At 40.7% G+C, this 26,492-nt stretch overlaps 27 non-coding genes and 9 pseudogenes across 27 annotated transcripts; all 36 read right to left on the bottom strand.

Annotated features, from left to right (window-relative positions):
* Positions 1 to 2,563: 2,563 nt before the first annotated feature.
* LOC146010878 (5S ribosomal RNA) lies at positions 2,564 to 2,682 on the bottom strand (annotated as a pseudogene).
* A 345-nt stretch (positions 2,683 to 3,027) lies between these two features.
* LOC146010677 (5S ribosomal RNA) lies at positions 3,028 to 3,146 on the bottom strand (annotated as a pseudogene).
* Positions 3,147 to 3,492: 346 nt separating this feature from the next.
* Positions 3,493 to 3,611, bottom strand: LOC146010910 (5S ribosomal RNA). The gene has a single exon (XR_014444886.1). It is a non-coding gene; the product is annotated as a 5S ribosomal RNA (ribosomal RNA).
* Positions 3,612 to 3,956: 345 nt separating this feature from the next.
* On the bottom strand, positions 3,957 to 4,063 carry LOC146011753 (5S ribosomal RNA; annotated as a pseudogene).
* A 345-nt stretch (positions 4,064 to 4,408) lies between these two features.
* On the bottom strand, positions 4,409 to 4,527 carry LOC146017015 (5S ribosomal RNA). The gene has a single exon (XR_014449891.1). It is a non-coding gene; the product is annotated as a 5S ribosomal RNA (ribosomal RNA).
* Positions 4,528 to 4,873: 346 nt separating this feature from the next.
* On the bottom strand, positions 4,874 to 4,992 carry LOC146017603 (5S ribosomal RNA). Its single transcript, XR_014450470.1, has one exon. It is a non-coding gene; the product is annotated as a 5S ribosomal RNA (ribosomal RNA).
* Positions 4,993 to 5,338: 346 nt separating this feature from the next.
* Positions 5,339 to 5,457, bottom strand: LOC146014043 (5S ribosomal RNA). Its single transcript, XR_014447002.1, has one exon. It is a non-coding gene; the product is annotated as a 5S ribosomal RNA (ribosomal RNA).
* A 345-nt stretch (positions 5,458 to 5,802) lies between these two features.
* Positions 5,803 to 5,921, bottom strand: LOC146017444 (5S ribosomal RNA). Its single transcript, XR_014450315.1, has one exon. It is a non-coding gene; the product is annotated as a 5S ribosomal RNA (ribosomal RNA).
* Positions 5,922 to 13,810: 7,889 nt separating this feature from the next.
* On the bottom strand, positions 13,811 to 13,929 carry LOC146010898 (5S ribosomal RNA). Its single transcript, XR_014444885.1, has one exon. It is a non-coding gene; the product is annotated as a 5S ribosomal RNA (ribosomal RNA).
* A 345-nt stretch (positions 13,930 to 14,274) lies between these two features.
* On the bottom strand, positions 14,275 to 14,393 carry LOC146014816 (5S ribosomal RNA). Its single transcript, XR_014447759.1, has one exon. It is a non-coding gene; the product is annotated as a 5S ribosomal RNA (ribosomal RNA).
* Positions 14,394 to 14,738: 345 nt separating this feature from the next.
* Positions 14,739 to 14,857, bottom strand: LOC146010685 (5S ribosomal RNA; annotated as a pseudogene).
* A 345-nt stretch (positions 14,858 to 15,202) lies between these two features.
* LOC146010886 (5S ribosomal RNA) lies at positions 15,203 to 15,321 on the bottom strand. Its single transcript, XR_014444884.1, has one exon. It is a non-coding gene; the product is annotated as a 5S ribosomal RNA (ribosomal RNA).
* A 345-nt stretch (positions 15,322 to 15,666) lies between these two features.
* LOC146014815 (5S ribosomal RNA) lies at positions 15,667 to 15,785 on the bottom strand. The gene has a single exon (XR_014447758.1). It is a non-coding gene; the product is annotated as a 5S ribosomal RNA (ribosomal RNA).
* A 345-nt stretch (positions 15,786 to 16,130) lies between these two features.
* On the bottom strand, positions 16,131 to 16,249 carry LOC146010684 (5S ribosomal RNA; annotated as a pseudogene).
* Positions 16,250 to 16,594: 345 nt separating this feature from the next.
* Positions 16,595 to 16,713, bottom strand: LOC146016019 (5S ribosomal RNA). Its single transcript, XR_014448922.1, has one exon. It is a non-coding gene; the product is annotated as a 5S ribosomal RNA (ribosomal RNA).
* A 344-nt stretch (positions 16,714 to 17,057) lies between these two features.
* Positions 17,058 to 17,176, bottom strand: LOC146010874 (5S ribosomal RNA). The gene has a single exon (XR_014444882.1). It is a non-coding gene; the product is annotated as a 5S ribosomal RNA (ribosomal RNA).
* Positions 17,177 to 17,521: 345 nt separating this feature from the next.
* Positions 17,522 to 17,640, bottom strand: LOC146017577 (5S ribosomal RNA). The gene has a single exon (XR_014450445.1). It is a non-coding gene; the product is annotated as a 5S ribosomal RNA (ribosomal RNA).
* Positions 17,641 to 17,985: 345 nt separating this feature from the next.
* On the bottom strand, positions 17,986 to 18,104 carry LOC146010862 (5S ribosomal RNA). Its single transcript, XR_014444881.1, has one exon. It is a non-coding gene; the product is annotated as a 5S ribosomal RNA (ribosomal RNA).
* A 345-nt stretch (positions 18,105 to 18,449) lies between these two features.
* LOC146014602 (5S ribosomal RNA) lies at positions 18,450 to 18,568 on the bottom strand. Its single transcript, XR_014447551.1, has one exon. It is a non-coding gene; the product is annotated as a 5S ribosomal RNA (ribosomal RNA).
* A 345-nt stretch (positions 18,569 to 18,913) lies between these two features.
* LOC146014300 (5S ribosomal RNA) lies at positions 18,914 to 19,032 on the bottom strand. Its single transcript, XR_014447249.1, has one exon. It is a non-coding gene; the product is annotated as a 5S ribosomal RNA (ribosomal RNA).
* A 347-nt stretch (positions 19,033 to 19,379) lies between these two features.
* LOC146010851 (5S ribosomal RNA) lies at positions 19,380 to 19,498 on the bottom strand. Its single transcript, XR_014444880.1, has one exon. It is a non-coding gene; the product is annotated as a 5S ribosomal RNA (ribosomal RNA).
* Positions 19,499 to 19,843: 345 nt separating this feature from the next.
* Positions 19,844 to 19,962, bottom strand: LOC146016288 (5S ribosomal RNA). Its single transcript, XR_014449184.1, has one exon. It is a non-coding gene; the product is annotated as a 5S ribosomal RNA (ribosomal RNA).
* A 345-nt stretch (positions 19,963 to 20,307) lies between these two features.
* On the bottom strand, positions 20,308 to 20,426 carry LOC146017439 (5S ribosomal RNA). The gene has a single exon (XR_014450310.1). It is a non-coding gene; the product is annotated as a 5S ribosomal RNA (ribosomal RNA).
* A 345-nt stretch (positions 20,427 to 20,771) lies between these two features.
* LOC146011482 (5S ribosomal RNA) lies at positions 20,772 to 20,890 on the bottom strand (annotated as a pseudogene).
* Positions 20,891 to 21,235: 345 nt separating this feature from the next.
* Positions 21,236 to 21,354, bottom strand: LOC146017204 (5S ribosomal RNA). The gene has a single exon (XR_014450076.1). It is a non-coding gene; the product is annotated as a 5S ribosomal RNA (ribosomal RNA).
* Positions 21,355 to 21,699: 345 nt separating this feature from the next.
* LOC146010975 (5S ribosomal RNA) lies at positions 21,700 to 21,818 on the bottom strand (annotated as a pseudogene).
* A 345-nt stretch (positions 21,819 to 22,163) lies between these two features.
* Positions 22,164 to 22,282, bottom strand: LOC146017217 (5S ribosomal RNA). Its single transcript, XR_014450088.1, has one exon. It is a non-coding gene; the product is annotated as a 5S ribosomal RNA (ribosomal RNA).
* A 345-nt stretch (positions 22,283 to 22,627) lies between these two features.
* Positions 22,628 to 22,746, bottom strand: LOC146015954 (5S ribosomal RNA). Its single transcript, XR_014448860.1, has one exon. It is a non-coding gene; the product is annotated as a 5S ribosomal RNA (ribosomal RNA).
* Positions 22,747 to 23,090: 344 nt separating this feature from the next.
* Positions 23,091 to 23,209, bottom strand: LOC146017455 (5S ribosomal RNA). The gene has a single exon (XR_014450325.1). It is a non-coding gene; the product is annotated as a 5S ribosomal RNA (ribosomal RNA).
* Positions 23,210 to 23,554: 345 nt separating this feature from the next.
* On the bottom strand, positions 23,555 to 23,673 carry LOC146016287 (5S ribosomal RNA). The gene has a single exon (XR_014449183.1). It is a non-coding gene; the product is annotated as a 5S ribosomal RNA (ribosomal RNA).
* Positions 23,674 to 24,018: 345 nt separating this feature from the next.
* LOC146017437 (5S ribosomal RNA) lies at positions 24,019 to 24,137 on the bottom strand. Its single transcript, XR_014450309.1, has one exon. It is a non-coding gene; the product is annotated as a 5S ribosomal RNA (ribosomal RNA).
* Positions 24,138 to 24,482: 345 nt separating this feature from the next.
* LOC146011433 (5S ribosomal RNA) lies at positions 24,483 to 24,601 on the bottom strand (annotated as a pseudogene).
* Positions 24,602 to 24,946: 345 nt separating this feature from the next.
* LOC146017193 (5S ribosomal RNA) lies at positions 24,947 to 25,065 on the bottom strand. Its single transcript, XR_014450065.1, has one exon. It is a non-coding gene; the product is annotated as a 5S ribosomal RNA (ribosomal RNA).
* Positions 25,066 to 25,410: 345 nt separating this feature from the next.
* Positions 25,411 to 25,529, bottom strand: LOC146010974 (5S ribosomal RNA; annotated as a pseudogene).
* Positions 25,530 to 25,874: 345 nt separating this feature from the next.
* LOC146017215 (5S ribosomal RNA) lies at positions 25,875 to 25,993 on the bottom strand. Its single transcript, XR_014450086.1, has one exon. It is a non-coding gene; the product is annotated as a 5S ribosomal RNA (ribosomal RNA).
* A 345-nt stretch (positions 25,994 to 26,338) lies between these two features.
* On the bottom strand, positions 26,339 to 26,457 carry LOC146015953 (5S ribosomal RNA). Its single transcript, XR_014448859.1, has one exon. It is a non-coding gene; the product is annotated as a 5S ribosomal RNA (ribosomal RNA).
* Between the last annotated feature and the right edge of the window lie 35 nt (positions 26,458 to 26,492).

Below are 26,492 nucleotides of genomic sequence, written 5' to 3'. Positions count from 1 at the left end.
CCCATGTACTTATTGTAATCTAGGATACAAATAGGTTTTGAGGTGTGGGTACTGGTACCTCGTACAGGGACGGAGGTAGTACTGTCTCCGTGAATTGTTGTCAGTATAAGGACATCCCTCTTGTCCTTATATTTGACCAACAACATATTTTCGGTGGATTGTGCCCTGCTTTCACCCTTTCTCAGTAATTGGGCAACGTGCGTTTTTGGGAGGCCTCTTTGGTTCTTGCGCACAGTACCGCAAGCTGCTGTACCTCTTGAACCAAGGGCCTTAAACAGGGGGATGCTGGTGTAAAAGTTATCCACATAGAGGTGATAACCCTTATCCAGGAAGGGGTGCACTAAATCCCAGACAATCTTTCCACTAACACCTACGAGGGAGGGGGGGCATTCTGGCGGTTCAATTCTTGTGTCCTTCCCTTCATATACCCTAAACCTGTGGGTGTACCCTGAGGTACTTTCGCACAGCTTATACATTTTTATGCCATACCTTGCCCTCTTATTGGGAAGGTACTGGCGGAATTTAACCCTTCCTTTAAAATGTATAAGTGACTCGTCTACACAAATGAATTTTTCGGGGATGTACATCTCAGCAAATTTGGCGCTGAAATGATCAATGACCGGCCTGACTTTGAATAGCCGGTCAAAGGTGGGATCATCTCTGGGTGGGCACTGTGCATTATCGTTGTAATGCAAAAATTTAAGGATCGTCTCAAAACGAGTCCGGGTCATGGCCATACGATGAAGTGGGGTGCTGTACAGAACATCTGTACTCCAATATTGTCTAATTTCTGGCTTTTTAACTATGCCCATATGTAACACCAGACCCCAAAACGTCATCATCTCTACTGCATCTACAGGGGTCCACCTAGCAAATGATGACGTGGGGTTTTGAGCAATAAACTGCTGGGCATATAAATTACTTTGGTCCACCATTAAATTTATAAAATCATCAGAGAAAAATACTTTTAAAAAGTCAATTTCTTTGAGGCCTGTATTATCAAATTGGATTCCTGGGTTGGCCAAAAACTCAGGAACCTGGGGCTCAAAATTGTCTGGTGGTGGGGTCCATACGGGATCAATCATTTGGGGGGGGGGGTCTCAGCTGCTCTATGGGGGCGTCTTTGAGGGGGTCCCTCATCACTAGAGGAGGAAGAGGAGCTTAAGACGAATGCAAATTCATCGCTTACATCACTGGCTGTGTCAGAGGCAATAAGGGCATATGCCTCCTCCGCTGAAAACAGTCTTTGGGATGATTGGGACATTTTTATTATTTTTGTGTTTGTGTAATTGTAGTGTTTCAACACGTGTATAGTGTAGGGGGGGTACAAACTATATTTCAACACGGGGGGTATGTAGTGTGTATGTAGTGCTTTAACACGTGTAAGTGCACTTAAGGGGCAGCAGCTTCAAGGCAGCTTTTGGTACAACCTTGAAGGGGTTAAAAGAAAAAAAAAAAAGCTCCTGCGCCAAAAATTGAGCACAGATGTTGGTCAGTAACGTCCGTCACTGATCAGCGCTCAGCGGCCACAGGACACCCACAAAATCACCGTGGGTGTAAACAAATTTAAAAAAAAGACCCCACAGCACCCTCAAAAAAAAAAAAATTTTTAAAAAACTGCTGATCAGTCAAAGGCAACAGGAATTTGATCCAAAAAAAAAATTAGATCAACCCTGTGCCAAAAATGCTGATCAGTGATGTACGTCTGCACTGCAATCAGCCACAGGGGGCAGGAGAGACAAAATTATATTTTACTATGATGCTGCAGCAGCAGAAGCAGGCAGCAGGCAGCACGGATGCCACCACACCACCAACGCTGATCGAGGTCAGATAGGTCAGATAGGGGGACAGTTAATACTGATCAGCACAAATGGGGGGCAGGAAAAAAAGCAGTGCAGAGGGTTAAGCCCGTCTGCACTGCAATCAGCCACAGGGGGCAGGAGAGACAAAATTATATTTTACTATGATGCTGCAGCAGCAGAAGCAGGCAGCAGGCAGCAGGCAGCACGGATGCCACCACACCACCAACGCTGATCGAGGTCAGATAGGTCAGATAGGGGGACAGATGGGCACGGAGACCGCTCTGCACGCTGTTCCTGACCGGAATGGCGGCGGCAGGGCGGTCTCCGTTACTTTCACTGAGGTGCAATGGCTGTGATTGGTCCGTCGGTCCGACGGACCAATCACAGCCTTGGGGGCAGGTGGGGTGAGGTGGGGTGACCACCAGTGACCCCTTTACACCCGGTGGTGATTGGTGCTGTACTTAACAGCACCAATCACCACCGATCCCTGTGTCAACGAGCGCCGTTATTCGCCGGTACACAGAAAATGCTGCAATTGGTTGTTCACATTTGAACAGCCAATCGCAGCGATCGCCGATGGGGGGGGACAGCAGCCATCTCCCCTCTGTCACCGCATCTATAGAGGCGGTGACACTTTAAATGCATGACGTACATTTATGCCATGCGTCGGGAAGTACATCCCGACCATGACCATGTAGGTCAAATGTCGGGAAGGGGTTAAATAGCTAGAGAATAAAAACAATTTGCCAGTAATGTGAAAAAACCTACAGCACCTGGTGTTCCCAGGTGGTCTCCCACCCAAGTACTAACCAGGCCCAACACTGCTTAGCTTCCAAGATTAGACGAGATTGGGCCTATCCAATGTGGTATGGATATAGGTAAGATACATGCACTTTTTTGCCCTCTTCTACTTCTATAACCAGGTAGGCTAATAAAAAAGTTTCCTAACTGTATTGGCTTACTGAAAAAAATCATGTGTTGGTAATGTAAAAAGACCTACAGGACATGATATTAGCAGGGGGTCTTAAATTAAACTACTAAAGAGGCTCAACACTGTTTAGCTGCCAAAAGCAGTTGGAATTGGGCCTAAACAGTGTGGTAAGTCTTTAGGTGATGGCTATTGTGTCTGTTTGACCTCTTCCAAATGTCTGTGCTGGCAATAAAAAGAAAAAGTTTCCAATTTAAATAGCTAGAGAATAAAAACAATTTGCCAGTAATGTGAAAAAACCTACAGCACCTGGTGTTCCCATGTGGTCTCCCACCCAAGTACTAACCAGGCCCAACACTGCTTAGCTTATAAGATCAGATGAGATTTGGCCTATCCAATGTGGTATGGCTGTAAGTGAGATACAGGCACTTTTTTGCCCTCTTCTACTTCTATCACCAGGTAAGCTAATAAAAAAAGTTTCCTAACTGTATTGGCTTACTGAAAAAAATCATGTGTTGGTAATGTAAAAAGACCTACAGGACATGATATTAGCAGGGGGTCTTAAATTAAACGACTAAAGAGGCTCAACACTGTTTAGCTGCCAAAAGCAGTTGGAATTGGGCCTAAACAGTGTGGTAAGTTTTTAGGTGATGGCTATTGTGTCTGTTTGTCCTCTTCCAAATGTCTGTGCTGGCAATAAAAAGAAAAAGTTTCCAATTTAAATAGCTAGAGAATAAAAACAATTTGCCAGTAATGTGAAAAAACCTACAGCACCTGGTGTTCCCATGTGGTCTCCCACCCAAGTACTAACCAGGCCCAACACTGCTTAGCTTCCAAGATCAGACGAGATTGGGCCTATCCAATGTGGTATGGCTGTAGGTGAGATAAAGGCACTTTTTTGCCCTCTTCTACTTCTATCACCAGGTAAGCTAATACAAAAGTTTCCTAACTGTATTGGCTTACTGAAAAAAATCATGTGTTGGTAATGTAAAAAGACCTACAGGACATGATATTAGCAGGGGGTCTTAAATTAAACTACTAAAGAGCCTCAACACTGTTTAGCTGCCAAAAGCAGTTGGAATTGGGCCTAAACAGTGTGGTAAGTCTTTAGGTGATGGCTATTGTGTCTGTTTTACCTCTACCAAATGTTAGTGCTGGCAATAAAAAGAAAAAGTTTCCAATTTAAATAGCTAGAGAATAAAAACAATTTGCCAGTAATGTGAAAAAACCTACAGCACCTGGATTTCCCATCCAAGTACTAGCCAGGCCCAACACTGCTTAGCTTATAAGGTCAGATGAGATTGGGCCTATCCAATGTGGTATGGCTGTAGGTGAGATACAGGCACTTTTTTGCCCTCTTCTACTTCTATCACCAGGTAAGCTAATAAAAAAGTTTCCTAACTGTATTGGCTTACTGAAAAAAATCATGTGTCGGTAATGTAAAAATACCTACAGGACATGATATTAGCAGGGGGTCTTAAATTAAACTACTAAAGAGGCTCAACACTGTTTAGCTGCCAAAAGCAGTTGGAATTGGGCCTAAACAGTGTGGTAAGTCTTTAGGTGATGGCTATTGTGTCTGTTTGACCTCTTCCAAATGTCTGTGCTGGCAATAAAAAGAAAAAGTTTCCAATTTAAATAGCTATAGAATAAAAACAATTTGCCAGTAATGTGAAAAAAACTACAGCACCTGGTGTTCTCATGTGGTCTCCCACCCAAGTACTAACCAGGCCCAACACTGCTTAGCTTCCAAGATCAGACGAGATTGGGCCTATCCAATGTGGTATGGCTGTAGGGGAAATACAGGCACTTTTTTGCCCTCTTCTACTTCTATCACCAGGTAAGCTAATAAAAAAGTTTCCTAACTGTATTGGCTTACTGAAAAAAAAACATGTGTTGGTAATGTAAAAAGACCTACAGGACATGATATTAGCAGGGGGTCTTAAATTAAACTACTAAAGAGCCTCAACACTGTTTAGCTGCCAAAAGCAGTTGGAATTGGGCCTAAACAGTGTGGTAAGTCTTTAGGTGATGGCTATTGTGTCTGTTTTACCTCTTCCAAATGTTAGTGCTGGCAATAAAAAGAAAAAGTTTCCAATTTTAATAGCTAGAGAATAAAAACAATTTGACAGTAATGTGAAAAAACCTACAGCACCTGGTGTTCCCATGTGGTCTCCCACCCAAGTACTAACCAGGCCCAACACTGCTTAGCTTATAAGATCAGATGAGATTTGGCCTATCCAATGTGGTATGGCTGTAGGTGAGATACAGGCACTTTTTTGCCCTCTTCTACTTCTATCACCAGGTAAGCTAATAAAAAAAGTTTCCTAACTGTATTGGCTTACTGAAAAAAATCATGTGTTGGTAATGTAAAAAGACCTACAGGACATGATATTAGCAGGGGGTCTTAAATTAAACTACTAAAGAGGCTCAACACTGTTTAGCTGCCAAAAGCAGTTGGAATTGGGCCTAAACAGTGTGGTAAGTCTTTAGGTGATGGCTATTGTGTCTGTTTGTCCTCTTCCAAATGTCTGTGCTGGCAATAAAAAGAAAAAGTTTCCAATTTAAATAGCTAGAGAATAAAAACAATTTGCCAGTAATGTGAAAAAACCTACAGCACCTGGTGTTCTCATGTGGTCTCCCACCCAAGTACTAACCAGGCCCAACACTGCTTAGCTTCCAAGATCAGACGAGATTGGGCCTATCCAATGTGGTATGGCTGTAGGTGAGATAAAGGCACTTTTTTGCCCTCTTCTACTTCTATCACCAGGTAAGCTAATACAAAAGTTTCCTAACTGTATTGGCTTACTGAAAAAAATCATGTGTTGGTAATGTAAAAAGACCTACAGGACATGATATTAGCAGGGGGTCTTAAATTAAACTACTAAAGAGGCTCAACACTGTTTAGCTGCCAAAAGCAGTTGGAATTGGGCCTAAACAGTGTGGTAAGTCTTTAGGTGATGGCTATTGTGTCTGTTTGACCTCTTCCAAATGTCTGTGCTGGCAATAAAAAGAAAAAGTTTCCAATTTAAATAGCTAGAGAATAAAAACAATTTGCCTGTAATGTGAAAAAACCTACAGCACCTGGTGTTCCCATGTGGTCTCCCACCCAAGTACTAACTAGGCCCAACACTGCTTAGCTTCCAAGATCAGACGAGATTGGGCCTATCCAATGTGGTATGGCTCTAGGTGAGATACAGGCACTTTTTTGCCCTCTTCTTCTTCTATCACCAGGTAAGCTAATAAAAAAGTTTCCTAACTGTATTGGCTTACTGAAAAAAAATCATGTGTTGGTAATGTAAAACGACCTACAGGACATGATATTAGCAGGGGGTCTTAAATTAAACTACTAAAGAGGATCAACACTGTTTAGCTGCCAAAAGCAGTTGGAATTGAGCCTAAACAGTGTGGTAAGTCTTTAGAAAAGTTTTATTGTTCCTCAGTGAGAAAAACAAAATAGCAATCTAGCAAATATGATACCTTTTAATGGCTAACAAAAATAAATGTAGTTAAAATGCAAGCTTTCGAGACTTCTTAGGTCTCTTCCTCAGGCATGGTATAACAAGGTGTGTGAAGAACCACATATATATACACAGCAGAGTAGGAACAAGATGTGATAGATGGACATTCTTAAGATCAAAACAAAACAAAATAACAGAATGAGCTTGTAAATTGAGTCCTTAATTAGTTTGTAGATAAGTAGTGTGGAAGTTTTATTGTCTCTAAGTTGATGACAGACCAGAGTTAGAGCTCCAATGCCCTCACTTTCTCTGGGCCAGATTCCTCAGATGTTGTAGTGGGCCATAAATCCCTTGGATAGATTCAGTCCTGTGTTAAGGGTGTCAAACGTTGTCATTAATTTGTATTCCCAGACCCTCCTGTCTCTTTGTGATTTGAAATTTCCTTTTAGTATAATCACTTTCATATGATCCTGATTGTGTCCTGGGCTGCAGAAATGTTTGGCCACAGGAAAGTGTGTCTTTTTTTCCTTTATTGTGTGGCGATGGGACCTCATCCTTGCCTTAAGTTTTTGTCCTGTTTCTCCAACATATAGACCCCCAATAGGACATTTGGTGCACAGAATCAGGTACACTACATTGGTAGTAGAACATGTGAATGTCCCTGGGATCTTATAGTCCTGTTGTGTGTTGGGGATCCGTACACTGTCTGTAGTGAGGATATGGGCACAGGTTTTGCAGCTCCTTACATTGCAGGGATAGGTTCCTCTTTGTGTAATGGATGGCAGTGAACTTCGGATTATAATATTTTTCAGGTTTGCAGGTTGTCGGTAACATAGTAGTGGAGGGTCTGGGAATATTGTTTTCAGGCGGTCATCTTTGTGTATGATGTGATGTAGTTTTTTTGCAGTTTTTCAAATCACAAAGAGACAGGAGGGTCTGGGAATACAAATTAATGACAACGTTTGACACCCTTAACACAGGACTGAATCTATCCAAGGGATTTATGGCCCACTACAACATCTGAGGAATCTGGTCCAGAGAAAGTGAGGGCATTGGAGCTCTAACTCTGGTCTGTCATCAACTTAGAGACAATAAAACTTTCACACTACTTATCTACAAACTAATTAAGGACTCAATTTACAAGCTCATTCTGTTATTTTGTTTTGTTTTGATCTTAAGAATGTCCATCTATCACATCTTGTTCCTACTCTGCTGTGTATATATATGTGGTTCTTCACACACCTTGTTATACCATGCCTGAGGAAGAGACCTAAGAAGTCTCGAAAGCTTGCATTTTAACTACATTTATTTTTGTTAGCCATTAAAAGGTATCATATTTGCTAGATTGCTATTTTGTTTTTCTCACTGAGGAACAATAAAACTTTTCTTATCAACTGGCTAACACGGTACCAAACTTTTTTCTTTTGACTAAATGGAGGATACCAGAATGTACCGCACACACATGGAACTAAAAGGTTTATTGAAGAAACTGGCTCAACTGGACAGCAACTTATTTTTTCTAACCAGATGCAAGAAGGAACACTTAATCCCCAAAGGACTTTGCCTTAAGAACCCCATTCTGCACACCTACAAAACTCAATATGCACATCATCTCTGCTACAGGACTTCTGAGAGACTGCGAAACCACCTTATTCATGTCTTCTACAGCACCAAGAGAAATGTCCAAATGGAAATACAAATTTTAAAGTGCTCCCTCACAAAGGACTCAATACAGATACTACAACAATATTATAAAACACTACAGCTATGTCTAATCAATAACAAGAAAAAGAAACTTCACAGACTTCGCATAAAAGCAGGACTTTATTCAAGCACACAGAAAGTCCACCCCAAGTCTGGAGGGATAGAACAGAACTCCCAGCAAGACACAGGTAAATTTAACTGTGTGATTAATTTGTCATCTCACAAACCCACTAAAGTAGAAGTCAGTGTGCTATCTAGAGGACTTACATTCTGTCCGACCAAGCCTCTCGACAAAACAGAACTATGTAGTGACATGGAAGAATGTTTTAGGAAACTAAGACTGAAGGAGTTCTTCCATGACAGAGAGGAGACAGAACCTACAAATAGCCAAACACAAGAAGAGTTCTGTCTGGACACCACCACCTGGCCGCAGTACCATTTTGGACCTATATATTGACTCTTTTAGAAATGTGGTCCAGTCAACAATATTGGAAAAACATAAAAAGGAATACTTTAACATCAGTGTGCAAGAAAGAAGAGCTATTCACACCTTAAGAAACAACAAGAAAATCACCATCAAGCCTGCAGACAAAGGTGGGGCCATAGTCATCATGGACACATCGGACTATACTAAGGAAGCAAATAGACAGCTGATGGATATCCAATACTATACCAAACTAGACAAAGATCCAACTCAAAAATATTTAAGGGAGTTGAGAAGGCTTGTCAGGGGGCTGTCAGCAGAGTCTACAGAACTTTTGGACTTGATACCCGACAGTCCCAGAATTGGAATATTCTACATGCTTCCCAAAATACATAAGCCCGGCAACCCAGGGAGGCCAATCATCTCATGCGTGGGAACCCTCACTGAAAAAATCTCAGGATGGGTAGAGGGTGTCCTGAAACCACTGGTGAGACATACAACCAGCTTTCTCCAAGATACCACGGACCTACTGAATAAATTATCAACCCTAGGTCCCCTCCCTAATGGAGCCATCCTTGCCACCATGGATGTGGAATCCCTATATTCCAATATCCCCCATGAAGATGGACTGACAGCATGCCAGATATATCTTGAGTCCAATGGGATTGCTCCTGGTCCTGCAATACAGCTTACAAAATTCATCCTTACACACAATTATTTTTCCTTTGGCAAAGAAATATTTCTACAGCGCACCGGGACCGCCATGGGCAGTAAAATGGCACCGCAATACGCCAATCTGTTCATGGCAAAACTCGAGAGTGACTTCTTGGCATCCTGCTCAATCAAACCCTTGGCTTACTTCCGTTACATCGATGATATCCTGATCATCTGGACTGATTCTGAACAAGAACTCATACATTTCCATGAAAAATTTAACAGATTTCATCCAACAATAAACCTGACAATGAATTACTCATATACCGAGATAAACTTCCTTGACACCACTATAACAATTCAAAACAACGCAATACAGACAACCCTATACCGAAAACCCGTGGATCGGCCTTCATACCTCAGATGGGACAGCTTCTACCCGAAACACATCAAAAAATCCATTGTCTACAGCCAGGCCATCAGATATCATCGCATCTGCTCCAGCCCAGCAGATAGAGATGTCCACTTAAAACCACTTAAAGGGACCTTTTTAAATCAGGGATATCATCCCACATCAAACAACGATCAGATTATCAGAGCCATCAGGATACCCAGAAATCAACTTCTCCAATATAAAGAAAGAGAAAGAAACAACCGTGTACCCCTGGTAGTCACCTACAACCCACAGCTTGAGGTGCTAAGAAAAACTGCAAAAAAACTACATCACATCATACACAAAGATGACCGCCTGAAAACAATATTCCCAGACCCTCCACTACTATGTTACCGACAACCTGCAAACCTGAAAAATATTATAATCCGAAGTTCACTGCCATCCATTACACAAAGAGGAACCTATCCCTGCAATGTAAGGAGCTGCAAAACCTGTGCCCATATCCTCACTACAGACAGTGTACGGATCCCCAACACACAACAGGACTATAAGATCCCAGGGACATTCACATGTTCTACTACCAATGTAGTGTACCTGATTCTGTGCACCAAATGTCCTATTGGGGGTCTATATGTTGGAGAAACAGGACAAAAACGTAAGGCAAGGATGAGGTCCCATCGCCACACAATAAAGGAAAAAAAGACACACTTTCCTGTGGCCAAACATTTCTGCAGCCCAGGACACAATCAGGATCATATGAAAGTGATTATACTAAAAGGAAATTTCAAATCACAAAGAGACAGGAGGGTCTGGGAATACAAATTAATGACAACGTTTGACACCCTTAACACAGGACTGAATCTATCCAAGGGATTTATGGCCCACTACAACATCTGAGGAATCTGGCCCAGAGAAAGTGAGGGCATTGGAGCTCTAACTCTGGTCTGTCATCAACTTAGAGACAATAAAACTTTCACACTACTTATCTACAAACTAATTAAGGACTCAATTTACAAGCTCATTCTGTTATTTTGTTTTGTTTTGATCTTAAGAATGTCCATCTATCACATCTTGTTCCTACTCTGCTGTGTATATATATGTGGTTCTTCACACACCTTGTTATACCATGCCTGAGGAAGAGACCTAAGAAGTCTCGAAAGCTTGCATTTTAACTACATTTATTTTTGTTAGCCATTAAAAGGTATCATATTTGCTAGATTGCTATTTTGTTTTTCTCACTGAGGAACAATAAAACTTTTCTTATCAACTGGCTAACACGGTACCAAACTTTTTTCTTTTGACTAAATGGAGGATACCAGAATGTACCGCACACACATGGAACTAAAAGGTTTATTGAAGAAACTGGCTCAACTGGACAGCAACTTATTTTTTCTAACCAGATGCAAGAAGGAACACTTAATCCCCAAAGGACTTTGCCTTAAGAACCCCATTCTGCACACCTACAAAACTCAATATGCACATCATCTCTGCTACAGGACTTCTGAGAGACTGCGAAACCACCTTATTCATGTCTTCTACAGCACCAAGAGAAATGTCCAAATGGAAATACAAATTTTAAAGCGCTCCCTCACAAAGGACTCAAAACAGATACTACAACAATATTATAAAACACTACAGCTATGTCTAATCAATAACAAGAAAAAGAAACTTCACAGACTTCGCATAAAAGCAGGACTTTATTCAAGCACACAGAAAGTCCACCCCAAGTCTGGAGGGATAGAACAGAACTCCCAGCAAGACACAGGTAAATTTAACTGTGTGATTAATTTGTCATCTCACAAACCCACTAAAGTAGAAGTCAGTGTGCTATCTAGAGGACTTACATTCTGTCCGACCAAGCCTCTCGACAAAACAGAACTATGTAGTGACATGGAAGAATATTTTAGGAAACTAAGACTGAAGGAGTTCTTCCATGACAGAGAGGAGACAGAACCTACAAATAGCCAAACACAAATTAGACCAGTCCACAAGAAGAGTTCTGTCTGGACACCACCACCTGGCCGCAGTACCATTTTGGACCTATATATTGACTCTTTTAGAAATGTGGTCCAGTCAACAATATTGGAAAAACATAAAAAGGAATACTTTAACATCAGTGTGCAAGAAAGAAGAGCTATTCACACCTTAAGAAACAACAAGAAAATCACCATCAAGCCTGCAGACAAAGGTGGGGCCATAGTCATCATGGACACATCGGACTATACTAAGGAAGCAAATAGACAGCTGATGGATATCCAATACTATACCAAACTAGACAAAGATCCAACTCAAAAATATTTAAGGGAGTTGAGAAGGCTTGTCAGGGGGCTGTCAGCAGAGTCTACAGAACTTTTGGACTTGATACCCGACAGTCCCAGAATTGGAATATTCTACATGCTTCCCAAAATACATAAGCCCGGCAACCCAGGGAGGCCAATCATCTCATGCGTGGGAACCCTCACTGAAAAAATCTCAGGATGGGTAGAGGGTGTCCTGAAACCACTGGTGAGACATACAACCAGCTTTCTCCAAGATACCACGGACCTACTGAATAAATTATCAACCCTAGGTCCCCTCCCTAATGGAGCCATCCTTGCCACCATGGATGTGGAATCCCTATATTCCAATATCCCCCATGAAGATGGACTGACAGCATGCCAGATATATCTTGAGTCCAATGGGATTGCTCCTGGTCCTGCAATACAGCTTACAAAATTCATCCTTACACACAATTATTTTTCCTTTGGCAAAGAAATATTTCTACAGCGCACCGGGACCGCCATGGGCAGTAAAATGGCACCGCAATACGCCAATCTGTTCATGGCAAAACTCGAGAGTGACTTCTTGGCATCCTGCTCAATCAAACCCTTGGCTTACTTCCGTTACATCGATGATATCCTGATCATCTGGACTGATTCTGAACAAGAACTCATACATTTCCATGAAAAATTTAACAGATTTCATCCAACAATAAACCTGACAATGAATTACTCATATACCGAGATAAACTTCCTTGACACCACTATAACAATTCAAAACAACGCAATACAGACAACCCTATACCGAAAACCCGTGGATCGGCCTTCATACCTCAGATGGGACAGCTTCCACCCGAAACACATCAAAAAATCCATTGTCTACAGCCAGGCCATCAGATATCATCGCATCTGCTCCAGCCCAGCAGATAGAGATGTCCACTTAAAACAACTTAAAGCCATCAGGATACCCAGAAATCAACTTCTCCAATATAAAGAAAGAGAAAGAAACAACCGTGTACCCCTGGTAGTCACCTACAACCCACAGCTTGAGGTGCTAAGAAAAACTGCAAAAAAACTACATCACATCATACACAAAGATGACCGCCTGAAAACAATATTCCCAGACCCTCCACTACTATGTTACCGACAACCTGCAAACCTGAAAAATATTATAATCCGAAGTTCACTGCCATCCATTACACAAAGAGGAACCTATCCCTGCAATGTAAGGAGCTGCAAAACCTGTGCCCATATCCTCACTACAGACAGTGTACGGATCCCCAACACACAACAGGACTATAAGATCCCAGGGACATTCACATGTTCTACTACCAATGTAGTGTACCTGATTCTGTGCACCAAATGTCCTATTGGGGGTCTATATGTTGGAGAAACAGGACAAAAACTTAAGGCAAGGATGAGGTCCCATCGCCACACAATAAAGGAAAAAAAGACACACTTTCCTGTGGCCAAACATTTCTGCAGCCCAGGACACAATCAGGATCATATGAAAGTGATTATACTAAAAGGAAATTTCAAATCACAAAGAGACAGGAGGGTCTGGGAATACAAATTAATGACAACGTTTGACACCCTTAACACAGGACTGAATCTATCCAAGGGATTTATGGCCCACTACAACATCTGAGGAATCTGGCCCAGAGAAAGTGAGGGCATTGGAGCTCTAACTCTGGTCTGTCATCAACTTAGAGACAATAAAACTTTCACACTACTTATCTACAAACTAATTAAGGACTCAATTTACAAGCTCATTCTGTTATTTTGTTTTGTTTTGATCTTAAGAATGTCCATCTATCACATCTTGTTCCTACTCTGCTGTGTATATATATGTGGTTCTTCACACACCTTGTTATACCATGCCTGAGGAAGAGACCTAAGAAGTCTCGAAAGCTTGCATTTTAACTACATTTATTTTTGTTAGCCATTAAAAGGTATCATATTTGCTAGATTGCTATTTTGTTTTTCTCACTGAGGAACAATAAAACTTTTCTTATCAACTGGCTAACACGGTACCAAACTTTTTTCTTTTGACTAAATGTAAGTCTTTAGGTGATGGCTATTGTGTCTGTTTGACCTCTTCCAAATGTCTGTACTGGCAATAAAAAGAAAAAGTTTCCAATTTAAATAGCTAGAGAATAAAAACAATTTGCCTGTAATGTGAAAAAACCTACAGCACCTGGTGTTCCCATGTGGTCTCCCACCCAAGTACTAACCAGGCCCAACACTGCTTAGCTTCCAAGATCAGACGAGATTGGGCCTATCCAATGTGGTATGGCTGTAGGTGAGATACAGGCACTTTTTTGCCCTCTTCTACTTCTATCACCAGGTAAGCTAATAAAAAAGTTTCCTAACTGTATTGGCTTACTGAAAAAAATCATGTGTTGGTAATGTAAAAAGACCTACAGGACATGATATTAGCAGGGGGTCTTAAATTAAACGACTAAAGAGGCTCAACACTGTTTAGCTGCCAAAAGCAGTTGGAATTGGGCCTAAACAGTGTGGTAAGTCTTTAGGTGATGGCTATTGTGTCTGTTTGACCTCTTCCAAATGTCTGTACTGGCAATAAAAAGAAAAAGTTTCCAATTTAAATAGCTAGAGAATAAAAACAATTTGCCTGTAATGTGAAAAAAACTACAGCACCTGGTGTTCCCATGTGGTCTCCCACCCAAGTACTAACCAGGCCCAACACTGCTTAGCTTCCAAGATCAGACGAGATTGGGCCTATCCAATGTGGTATGGCTGTAGGTGAGATACAGGCACTTTTTTGCCCTCTTCTACTTCTATCACCAGGTAAGCTAATAACAAAGTTTCCTAACTGTATTGGCTTACTGAAAAAAATCATGTGTTGGTAATGTAAAAAGACCTACAGGACATGATATTAGCAGGGGGTCTTAAATTAAACTACTAAAGAGGCACAACACTGTTTAGCTGCCAAAAGCAGTTGGAATTGGGCCTAAACAGTGTGGTAAGTCTTTAGGTGATGGCTATTGTGTCTGTTTGACCTCTTCCAAATGTCTGTGCTGGCAATAAAAAGAAAAAGTTTCCAATTTAAATAGCTAGAGAATAAAAACAATTTGCCTGTAATGTGAAAAAGCCTACAGCACCTGGTGTTCCCATGTGGTCTCCCACCCAAGTACTAACTAGGCCCAACACTGCTTAGCTTCCAAGATCAGACGAGATTGGGCCTATCCAATGTGGTATGGCTCTAGGTGAGATACAGGCACTTTTTTGCCCTCTTCTTCTTCTATCACCAGGTAAGCTAATAAAAAAGTTTCCTAACTGTATTGGCTTACTGAAAAAAATCATGTGTTGGTAATGTAAAACGACCTACAGGACATGATATTAGCAGGGGGTCTTAAATTAAACTACTAAAGAGGATCAACACTTTTTAGCTGCCAAAAGCAGTTGGAATTGAGCCTAAACAGTGTGGTAAGTCTTTAGGTGATGGCTATTGTGTCTGTTTGACCTCTTCCAAATGTCTGTACTGGCAATAAAAAGAAAAAGTTTCCAATTTAAATAGCTAGAGAATAAAAACAATTTGCCTGTAATGTGAAAAAACCTACAGCACCTGGTGTTCCCATGTGGTCTCCCACCCAAGTACTAACCAGGCCCAACACTGCTTAGCTTCCAAGATCAGACGAGATTGGGCCTATCCAATGTGGTATGGCTGTAGGTGAGATACAGGCACTTTTTTGCCCTCTTCTACTTCTATCACCAGGTAAGCTAATAAAAAAGTTTCCTAACTGTATTGGCTTACTGAAAAAAATCATGTGTTGGTAATGTAAAAAGACCTACAGGACATGATATTAGCAGGGGGTCTTAAATTAAACTACTAAAGAGGCTCAACACTGTTTAGCTGCCAAAAGCAGTTGGAATTGGGCCTAAACAGTGTGGTAAGTCTTTAGGTGATGGCTATTGTGTCTGTTTGACCTCTTCCAAATGTCTGTACTGGCAATAAAAAGAAAAAGTTTCCAATTTAAATAGCTAGAGAATAAAAACAATTTGCCTGTAATGTGAAAAAAACTACAGCACCTGGTGTTCCCATGTGGTCTCCCACCCAAGTACTAACCAGGCCCAACACTGCTTAGCTTCCAAGATCAGACGAGATTGGGCCTATCCAATGTGGTATGGCTGTAGGTTAGATACAGGCACTTTTTTGCCCTCTTCTACTTCTATCACCAGGTAAGCTAATAACAAAGTTTCCTAACTGTATTGGCTTACTGAAAAAAATCATGTGTTGGTAATGTAAAAAGACCTACAGGACATGATATTAGCAGGGGGTCTTAAATTAAACTACTAAAGAGGCACAACACTGTTTAGCTGCCAAAAGCAGTTGGAATTGGGCCTAAACAGTGTGGTAAGTCTTTAGGTGATGGCTATTGTGTCTGTTTGACCTCTTCCAAATGTCTGTGCTGGCAATAAAAAGAAAAAGTTTCCAATTTAAATAGCTAGAGAATAAAAACAATTTGCCTGTAATGTGAAAAAGCCTACAGCACCTGGTGTTCCCATGTGGTCTCCCACCCAAGTACTAACTAGGCCCAACACTGCTTAGCTTCCAAGATCAGACGAGATTGGGCCTATCCAATGTGGTATGGCTCTAGGTGAGATACAGGCACTTTTTTGCCCTCTTCTTCTTCTATCACCAGGTAAGCTAATAAAAAAGTTTCCTAACTGTATTGGCTTACTGAAAAAAATCATGTGTTGGTAATGTAAAACGACCTACAGGACATGATATTAGCAGGGGGTCTTAAATTAAACTACTAAAGAGGATCAACACTTTTTAGCTGCCAAAAGCAGTTGGAATTGAGCCTAAACAGTGTGGTAAGTCTTTAGGTGATGGCTATTGTGTCTGTTTGACCTCTTCCAAATGTCTGTACTGGCAATAAAAAGAAAAAGTTTCCAATTTAAATAGCTAGAGAATAAAAACAATTTGCCTGTAATGTGAAAAAACCTACAGCACCTGGTGTTCCCATGTGGTCTCCCACCCAAGTACTAACCAGGTCCAACACTGCTTAGCTACCAAGATCAGACGAGATTGGGCCTATCCAATGTGGTATGGCTGTAGGTGAGATACAGGCACTTTTTTGCAAACTTCTACTTCTATCACCAGGTAAGCTAATAAAAAAGTTTCCTAACTGTATTGGCTTACTGAAAAAAATCATGTGTTGGTAATGTAAAACGACCCACAGGACATGATATTAGCAGGGGGTCTTAAATTAAACTACTAAAGAGGATCAACACTGTTTAGCTGCCAAAAGCAGTTGGAATTGGGCCTAAACAGTGTGGTAAGTCTTTAGGTGATGGCTATTGTGTCTGTTTGACCTCTTCCAAATGTCTGTACTTGCAATTAAAAGAAAAAGTTTCCAATTTAAATAGCTAGAGAATAAAAACAATTTGCTGTAATGTGAAAAAACCTACAGCACCTGGTGTTCCCATGTGGTCTCCCACCCAAGTACTAACCAGGCCCAACACTGCTTAGCTTCCAAGATCAGACGAGATTGGGCCTATCCAATGTGGTATGGCTGTAGGTGAGATACAGGCACTTTTTTGCCCTCTTCTACTTCTATCACCAGGTAAGCTAATAAAAAAGTTTCCTAACTGTATTGGCTTACTGAAAAAAATCATGTGTTGGTAATGTAAAAAGACCTACAGGACATGATATTAGCAGGGGGTCTTAAATTAAACTACTAAAGAGGCTCAACACTGTTTAGCTGCCAAAAGCAGTTGGAATTGGGCCTAAACAGTGTGGTAAGTCTTTAGGTGATGGCTATTGTGTCTGTTTGACCTCTTCCAAATGTCTGTACTGGCAAAAAAAAGAAAAAGTTTCCAATTTAAATAGCTAGAGAATAAAAACAATTTGCCTGTAATGTGAAAAACCCTACAGCACCTGGTGTTCCCATGTGGTCTCCCACCCAATTACTAACCAGGCCCAACACTGCTTAGCTTCCAAGATCAGACGAGATTGGGTCTATCCAACGTGGTATGGCTGTAGGTGAGATACAGGCACTTTTTTGCCCTCTTCTACTTCTATCACCAGGTAAGCTAATAAAAAAGTTTCCTAACTGTATTGGCTTACTGAAAAAAATCATGTGTTGGTAATGTAAAAAGACCTACAGGACATGATATTAGCAGGGGGTCTTAAATTAAACTACTAAAGGGGCTCAACACTGTTTAGCTGCCAAAAGCAGTTGGAATTGGGCCTAAACAATGTGGTAAGTCTTTATGTGATGGCTATTGTGTCTGTTTGACCTCTTCCAAATGTCTGTACTGGCAATAAAAAGAAAAAGTTTCCAATTTAAATAGCTAGAGAATAAAAACAATTTGCCTGTAATGTGAAAAAACCTACAGCACCTGGTGTTCCCATGTGGTCTCCCACCCAAGTACTAACCAGGCCCAACACTGCTTAGCTTCCAAGATCAGACGAGATTGGGCCTATCCAATGTGGTATGGCTGTAGGTGAGATACAGGCACTTTTTTGCCCTCTTCTACTTCTTTTACCTGGTAAGCTAATAAAAAAGTTTCCTAACTGTATTGGCTTACTGAAAAAAATCATGTGTTGGTAATGTAAAAAGACCTACAGGACATGATATTAGCAGGGGGTCTTAAATTAAACTACTAAAGAGGCTCAACACTGTTTAGCTGCCAAAAGCAGTTGGAATTGGGCCTAAACAGTGTGGTAAGTCTTTAGGTGATGGCTATTGTGTCTGTTTGACCTCTTCCAAATGTCTGTGCTGGCAATAAAAAGAAAAAGTTTCCAATATAAATAGCTAGAGAATAAAAACAATTTGCCTGTAATGTGAAAAAACCTACAGCACCTGGTGTTCCCATGTGGTCTCCCACCCAAGTACTAACTAGGCCCAACACTGCTTAGCTTCCAAGATCAGACGAGATTGGGCGTATCCAATGTGGTATGGCTCTAGGTGAGATACAGGCACTTTTTTGCCCTCTTCTTCTTCTATCACCAGGTAAGCTAATAAAAAAGTTTCCTAACTGTATTGGCTTACTGAAAAAAATCATGTGTTGGTAATGTAAAACGACCTACAGGACATGATATTAGCAGGGGGTCTTAAATTAAACTACTAAAGAGGATCAACACTGTTTAGCTGCCAAAAGCAGTTGGAATTGAGCCTAAACAGTGTGGTAAGTCTTTAGGTGATGGCTATTGTGTCTGTTTGACCTCTTCCAAATGTCTGTACTGGCAATAAAAAGAAAAAGTTTCCAATTTAAATAGCTAGAGAATAAAAACAATTTGCCTGTAATGTGAAAAAACCTACAGCACCTGGTGTTCCCATGTGGTCTCCCACCCAAGTACTAACCAGGCCCAACACTGCTTAGCTTCCAAGATCAGACGAGATTGGGCCTATCCAACGTGGTATGGCTGTAGGTGAGATACAGGCACTTTTTTGCCCTCTTCTACTTCTATCACCAGGTAAGCTAATAAAAAAGTTTCCTAACTGTATTGGCTTACTGAAAAAAATCATGTGTTTTTTTAATGTAAAAAGACCTACAGGACATGATATTAGCAGGGGGTCTTAAATTAAACTACTAAAGAGGCTCAACACTGTTTAGCTGCCAAAAGCAGTTGGAATTGGGCCTAAACAGTGTGGTAAGTCTTTAGGTGATGGCTATTGTGTCTGTTTGACCTCTTCCAAATGTCTGTACTGGCAATAAAAAGAAAAAGTTTCCAATTTAAATAGCTAGAGAATAAAAACAATTTGCCTGTAATGTGAAAAAACCTACAGCACCTGGTGTTCCCATGTGGTCTCCCACCCAAGTACTAACCAGGCCCAACACTGCTTAGCTTCCAAGATCAGACGAGATTGGGCCTATCCAATGTGGTATGGCTGTAGGTGAGATACAGGCACTTTTTTGCCCTCTTCTACTTCTATCACCAGGTAAGCTAATAACAAAGTTTCCTAACTGTATTGGCTTACTGAAAAAAATCATGTGTTGGTAATGTAAAACGACCTACAGGACATGATATTAGCAGGGGGTCTTAAATTAAACTACTAAAGAGGATCAACACTGTTTAGCTGCCAAAAGCAGTTGGAATTGAGCCTAAACAGTGTGGTAAGTCTTTAGGTGATGGCTATTGTGTCTGTTTGACCTCTTCCAAATGTCTGTACTGGCAATAAAAAGAAAAAGTTTCCAATTTAAATAGCTAGAGAATAAAAACAATTTGCCTGTAATGTGAAAAAACCTACAGCACCTGGTGTTCCCATGTGGTCTCCCACCCAAGTACTAACCAGGGCCAACACTGCTTAGCTTCCAAGATCAGACGAGATTGGGCCTATCCAATGTGGTATGGCTGTAGGTGAGATACAGGCACTTTTTTGCCCTCTTCTACTTCTATCACCAGGTAAGCTAATAAAAAAGTTTCCTAACTGTATTGGCTTACTGAAAAAAATCATGTGTTGGTAATGTAAAAAGACCTACAGGACATGATATTAGCAGGGGGTCTTAAATTAAACTACTAAAGAGGCTCAACACTGTTTAGCTGCCAAAAGCAGTTGGAATTGGGCCTAAACAGTGTGGTAAGTCTTTAGGTGATGGCTATTGTGTCTGTTTGACCTCTTCCAAATGTCTGTACTGGCAATAAAAAGAAAAAGTTTCCAATTTAAATAGCTAGAGAATAAAAACAATTTGCCTGTAATGTGAAAAAACCTACAGCACCTGGTGTTCCCACGTGGTCTGCCACCCAAGTACTAACCAGGCCCAACACTGCTTAGCTTCCAAGATCAGACGAGATTGGGCCTATCCAATGTGGTATGGCTCTAGGTGAGATACAGGCACTTTTTTGCCCTCTTCTTCTTCTATCACCAGGTAAGCTAATAAAAAAGTTTCCTAACTGTATTGGCTTACTGAAAAAAATCATGTGTTGGTAATGTAAAACGACCTACAGGACATGATATTAGCAGGGGGTCTTAAATTAAACTACTAAAGAGGATCAACACTGTTTAGCTGCCAAAAGCAGTTGGAATTGAGCCTAAACAGTGTGGTAAGTCTTTAGGTGATGGCTATTGTGTCTGTTTGACCTCTTCCAAATGTCTGTACTGGCAATTAAAAGAAAAAGTTTCCAATTTAAATAGCTAGAGAATAAAAACAATTTGCCTGTAATGTGAAAAAACCTACAGCACCTGGCGTTCCCATGTGGTCTCCCACCCAATTACTAACAAGGCCCAACACTGCTTAGCTTCCAAGATCAGACGAGATTGGGCCTAACCAATGTTGTATGGCTGTAGGTGAAATACAGGCACTTTTTTGCCCTCTTCTACTTCTATCACCAGGTAAGCTAATAAAAAAGTTTCCTAACTGTATTGGCTTACTGAAAAAAATCATGTGTTGGTAATGTAAAAAGACCTACAGTACATGATATTAGCAGGGGGTCTTAAATTAAACTACTAAAGAGGATCAACACTGTTTAGCTGCCAAAAGCAGTTGGAATTGGGCCTAAACAGTGTGGTAAGTCTTTAGGTGATGGCTATTGTGTCTGTTTGACCTCTTCCAAATGTCTGTACTGGCAATAAAAAGAAAAAGTTTCCAATTTAAATAGCTAGAGAATAAAAACAATTTGCCAGTAATGTGAAAAAACCTACAGCACCTGGTGTTCCCATGTGGTCTCCCACCCAAGTACTAACCAGGCCCAACACTGCTTAGTTTCCAAGATCAGACGAGATTGGGCCTATCCAATGTGGTATGGCTGTAGGTGAAATACAGGCACTTTTTTGCCCTCTTCTACTTCTATCACCAGGTAAGCTAATAAAAAAGTTTCCTAACTGTATTGGCTTACTGAAAAAAATCATGTGTTGGTAATGTAAAAAGACCTACAGGACATGATATTAGCAGGGGGTCTTAAATTAAACTACTAAAGAGGCTCAACACTGTTTAGCTGCCAAAAGCAGTTGGAATTGGGCCTAAACAGTGTGGTAAGTCTTTAGGTGATGGCTATTGTGTCTGTTTGACCTCTTCCAAATGTCTGTACTGGCAATAAAAAGAAAAAGTTTCCAATTTAAATAGCTAGAGAATAAAAACAATTTGCCTGTAATGTGAAAAAACCTACAGCACCTGGTGTTCCCATGTGGTCTGCCACCCAAGTACTAACCAGGCCCAACACTACTTAGCTTCTAAGATCAGACGAGATTGGGCCTATCCAATGTGGTATGGCTGTAGGTGAGATACAGGCACTTTTTTGCCCTCTTCTGCTTCTATCACCAGGTAAGCTAATAAAAAAGTTTCCTAACTGTATTGGCTTACTGAAAAAAATCATGTGTTGGTAATGTAAAAAGATCTACAGGACATGATATTAGCAGGGGGTCTTAAATTAAACTACTAAAGAGGCTCAACACTGTTTAGCTGCCAAAAGCAGTTGGAATTGGGCCTAAACAGTGTGGTAAGTCTTTAGGTGATGGCTATTGTGTCTGTTTGACCTCTTCCAAATGTCTGTACTGGCAATAAAAAGAAAAAGTTTCCAATTTAAATAGCTAGAGAATAAAAACAATTTGCCTGTAATGTGAAAAAACCTACAGCACCTGGTGTTCCCATGTGGTCTCCCACCCAAGTACTTACCAGGCCCAACACTGCTTAGCTTCCAAGATCAGACGAGATTGGGCCTATCCAATGTGGTATGGCTTTAGGTGAGATACAGGCACTTTTTTGCCCTCTTCTACTTCTATCACCAGGTAAGCTAATAAAAAAGTTTCCTAACTGTATTGGCTTACTGAAAAAAATCATGTGTTGGTAATGTAAAAAGACCTACAGGACATGATATTAGCAGGGGGTCTTAAATTAAACTACTAAAGAGGCTCAACACTGTTTAGCTGCCAAAAGCAGTTGGAATTGGGCCTAAACAGTGTGGTAAGTCTTTAGGTGATGGCTATTGTGTCTGTTTGACCTCTTCCAAATGTCTGTACTGGCAATAAAAAGAAAAAGTTTCCAATTTAAATAGCTAGAGAATAAAAACAATTTGCCAGTAATGTGAAAAAACCTACAGCACCTGGTGTTCCCATGTGGTCTCCCACCCAAGTACTAACCAGGCCCAACACTGCTTTGCTTCCAAGATCAGACGAGATTGGGCCTATCCAATGTGGTATGGCTGTAGGCTAGTTAAAAGCACTTTTTTGCCCTCTTCTACTTCTATCACCAGGTAAGCTAATACAAAAGTTTCCTAACTGTATTGGCTTACTGAAAAAAATCATGTGTTGGTAATGTAAAAAGACCTACAGGACATGATATTAGCAGGGGTCTTAAATTAAACTATGAAAGAGGCTCAACACTGTTTAGCTGCAAAAAGCAGTTGGAATTGAGCCTAAACAGTGTGGTAAGTCTTTAGGTGATGGCTATTGTGTCTGTTTGACCTCTTCCAAATGTCTGTGCTGGCAATAAAAAGAAAAAGTTTCCAATTTAAATAGCTAGAGAATAAAAACAATTTGCCAGTAATGTGAAAAAACCTACAGCACCTGGTGTTCCCAGGTGGTCTCCCACCCAAGTACTAACCAGGCCCAACACTGCTTAGCTTCCAAGATCAGACAAGATTGGTCCTATCCAATGTGGTATGGCTGTAGGTGAGATACAGGCACTTTTTTGCCCTCTTCTACTTCTATCACCAGGTAAGCTAATAACAAAGTTTCCTAACTGTATTGGCTTACTGAAAAAAATCATGTGTTGGTAATGTAAAACGACCTACAGGACATGATATTAGCAGGGGGTCTTAAATTAAACTACTAAAGAGGATCAACACTGTTTAGCTGCCAAAAGCAGTTGGAATTGAGCCTAAACAGTGTGGTAAGTCTTTAGGTGATGGCTATTGTGTCTGTTTGACCTCTTCCAAATGTCTGTACTGGCAATAAAAAGAAAAAGTTTCCAATTTAAATAGCTAGAGAATAAAAACAATTTGCCTGTAATGTGAAAAAACCTACAGCACCTGGTGTTCCCATGTGGTCTCCCACCCAAGTACTAACCAGGGCCAACACTGCTTAGCTTCCAAGATCAGACGAGATTGGGCCTATCCAATGTGGTATGGCTGTAGGTGAGATACAGGCACTTTTTTGCCCTCTTCTACTTCTATCACCAGGTAAGCTAATAAAAAAGTTTCCTAACTGTATTGGCTTACTGAAAAAAATCATGTGTTGGTAATGTAAAAAGACCTACAGGACATGATATTAGCAGGGGGTCTTAAATTAAACTACTAAAGAGGCTCAACACTGTTTAGCTGCCAAAAGCAGTTGGAATTGGGCCTAAACAGTGTGGTAAGTCTTTAGGTGATGGCTATTGTGTCTGTTTGACCTCTTCCAAATGTCTGTACTGGCAATAAAAAGAAAAAGTTTCCAATTTAAATAGCTAGAGAATAAAAACAATTTGCCTGTAATGTGAAAAAACCTACAGCACCTGGTGTTCCCACGTGGTCTGCCACCCAAGTACTAACCAGGCCCAACACTGCTTAGCTTCCAAGATCAGACGAGATTGGGCCTATCCAATGTGGTATGGCTCTAGGTGAGATACAGGCACTTTTTTGCCCTCTTCTTCTTCTATCACCAGGTAAGCTAATAAAAAAGTTTCCTAACTGTATTGGCTTACTGAAAAAAATCATGTGTTGGTAATGTAAAACGACCTACAGGACATGATATTAGCAGGGGGTCTTAAATTAAACTACTAAAGAGGATCAACACTGTTTAGCTGCCAAAAGCAGTTGGAATTGAGCCTAAACAGTGTGGTAAGTCTTTAGGTGATGGCTATTGTGTCTGTTTGACCTCTTCCAAATGTCTGTACTGGCAATTAAAAGAAAAAGTTTCCAATTTAAATAGCTAGAGAATAAAAACAATTTGCCTGTAATGTGAAAAAACCTACAGCACCTGGTGTTCCCATGTGGTCTCCCACCCAATTACTAACAAGGCCCAACACTGCTTAGCTTCCAAGATCAGACGAGATTGGGCCTAACCAATGTTGTATGGCTGTAGGTGAAATACAGGCACTTTTTTGCCCTCTTCTACTTCTATCACCAGGTAAGCTAATAAAAAAGTTTCCTAACTGTATTGGCTTACTGAAAAAAATCATGTGTTGGTAATGTAAAAAGACCTACAGTACATGATATTAGCAGGGGGTCTTAAATTAAACTACTAAAGAGGATCAACACTGTTTAGCTGCCAAAAGCAGTTGGAATTGGGCCTAAACAGTGTGGTAAGTCTTTAGGTGATGGCTATTGTGTCTGTTTGACCTCTTCCAAATGTCTGTACTGGCAATAAAAAGAAAAAGTTTCCAATTTAAATAGCTAGAGAATAAAAACAATTTGCCAGTAATGTGAAAAAACCTACAGCACCTGGTGTTCCCATGTGGTCTCCCACCCAAGTACTAACCAGGCCCAACACTGCTTAGTTTCCAAGATCAGACGAGATTGGGCCTATCCAATGTGGTATGGCTGTAGGTGAAATACAGGCACTTTTTTGCCCTCTTCTACTTCTATCACCAGGTAAGCTAATAAAAAAGTTTCCTAACTGTATTGGCTTACTGAAAAAAATCATGTGTTGGTAATGTAAAAAGACCTACAGGACATGATATTAGCAGGGGGTCTTAAATTAAACTACTAAAGAGGCTCAACACTGTTTAGCTGCCAAAAGCAGTTGGAATTGGGCCTAAACAGTGTGGTAAGTCTTTAGGTGATGGCTATTGTGTCTGTTTGACCTCTTCCAAATGTCTGTACTGGCAATAAAAAGAAAAAGTTTCCAATTTAAATAGCTAGAGAATAAAAACAATTTGCCTGTAATGTGAAAAAACCTACAGCACCTGGTGTTCCCATGTGGTCTGCCACCCAAGTACTAACCAGGCCCAACACTACTTAGCTTCTAAGATCAGACGAGATTGGGCCTATCCAATGTGGTATGGCTGTAGGTGAGATACAGGCACTTTTTTGCCCTCTTCTGCTTCTATCACCAGGTAAGCTAATAAAAAAGTTTCCTAACTGTATTGGCTTACTGAAAAAAATCATGTGTTGGTAATGTAAAAAGATCTACAGGACATGATATTAGCAGGGGGTCTTAAATTAAACTACTAAAGAGGCTCAACACTGTTTAGCTGCCAAAAGCAGTTGGAATTGAGCCTAAACAGTGTGGTAAGTCTTTAGGTGATGGCTATTGTGTCTGTTTGACCTCTTCCAAATGTCTGTACTGGCAATAAAAAGAAAAAGTTTCCAATTTAAATAGCTAGAGAATAAAAACAATTTGCCTGTAATGTGAAAAAACCTACAGCACCTGGTGTTCCCATGTGGTCTCCCACCCAAGTACTTACCAGGCCCAACACTGCTTAGCTTCCAAGATCAGACGAGATTGGGCCTATCCAATGTGGTATGGCTTTAGGTGAGATACAGGCACTTTTTTGCCCTCTTCTACTTCTATCACCAGGTAAGCTAATAAAAAAGTTTCCTAACTGTATTGGCTTACTGAAAAAAATCATGTGTTGGTAATGTAAAAAGACCTACAGGACATGATATTAGCAGGGGGTCTTAAATTAAACTACTAAAGAGGCTCAACACTGTTTAGCTGCCAAAAGCAGTTGGAATTGGGCCTAAACAGTGTGGTAAGTCTTTAGGTGATGGCTATTGTGTCTGTTTGACCTCTTCCAAATGTCTGTACTGGCAATAAAAAGAAAAAGTTTCCAATTTAAATAGCTAGAGAATAAAAACAATTTGCCAGTAATGTGAAAAAACCTACAGCACCTGGTGTTCCCATGTGGTCTCCCACCCAAGTACTAACCAGGCCCAACACTGCTTTGCTTCCAAGATCAGACGAGATTGGGCCTATCCAATGTGGTATGGCTGTAGGCTAGTTAAAAGCACTTTTTTGCCCTCTTCTACTTCT

The sequence above is a fragment of the Crinia signifera genome, chromosome 6 (genome assembly GCF_055691185.1).
Source record: "Crinia signifera chromosome 6, ASM5569118v1, whole genome shotgun sequence".
In the NCBI taxonomy this organism is placed as follows: domain Eukaryota; kingdom Metazoa; phylum Chordata; class Amphibia; order Anura; family Myobatrachidae; genus Crinia; species Crinia signifera.
The sequence above is the reverse complement of the archived record's forward strand: the minus strand, read 5'-3'. Positions and strand labels throughout refer to the sequence as shown.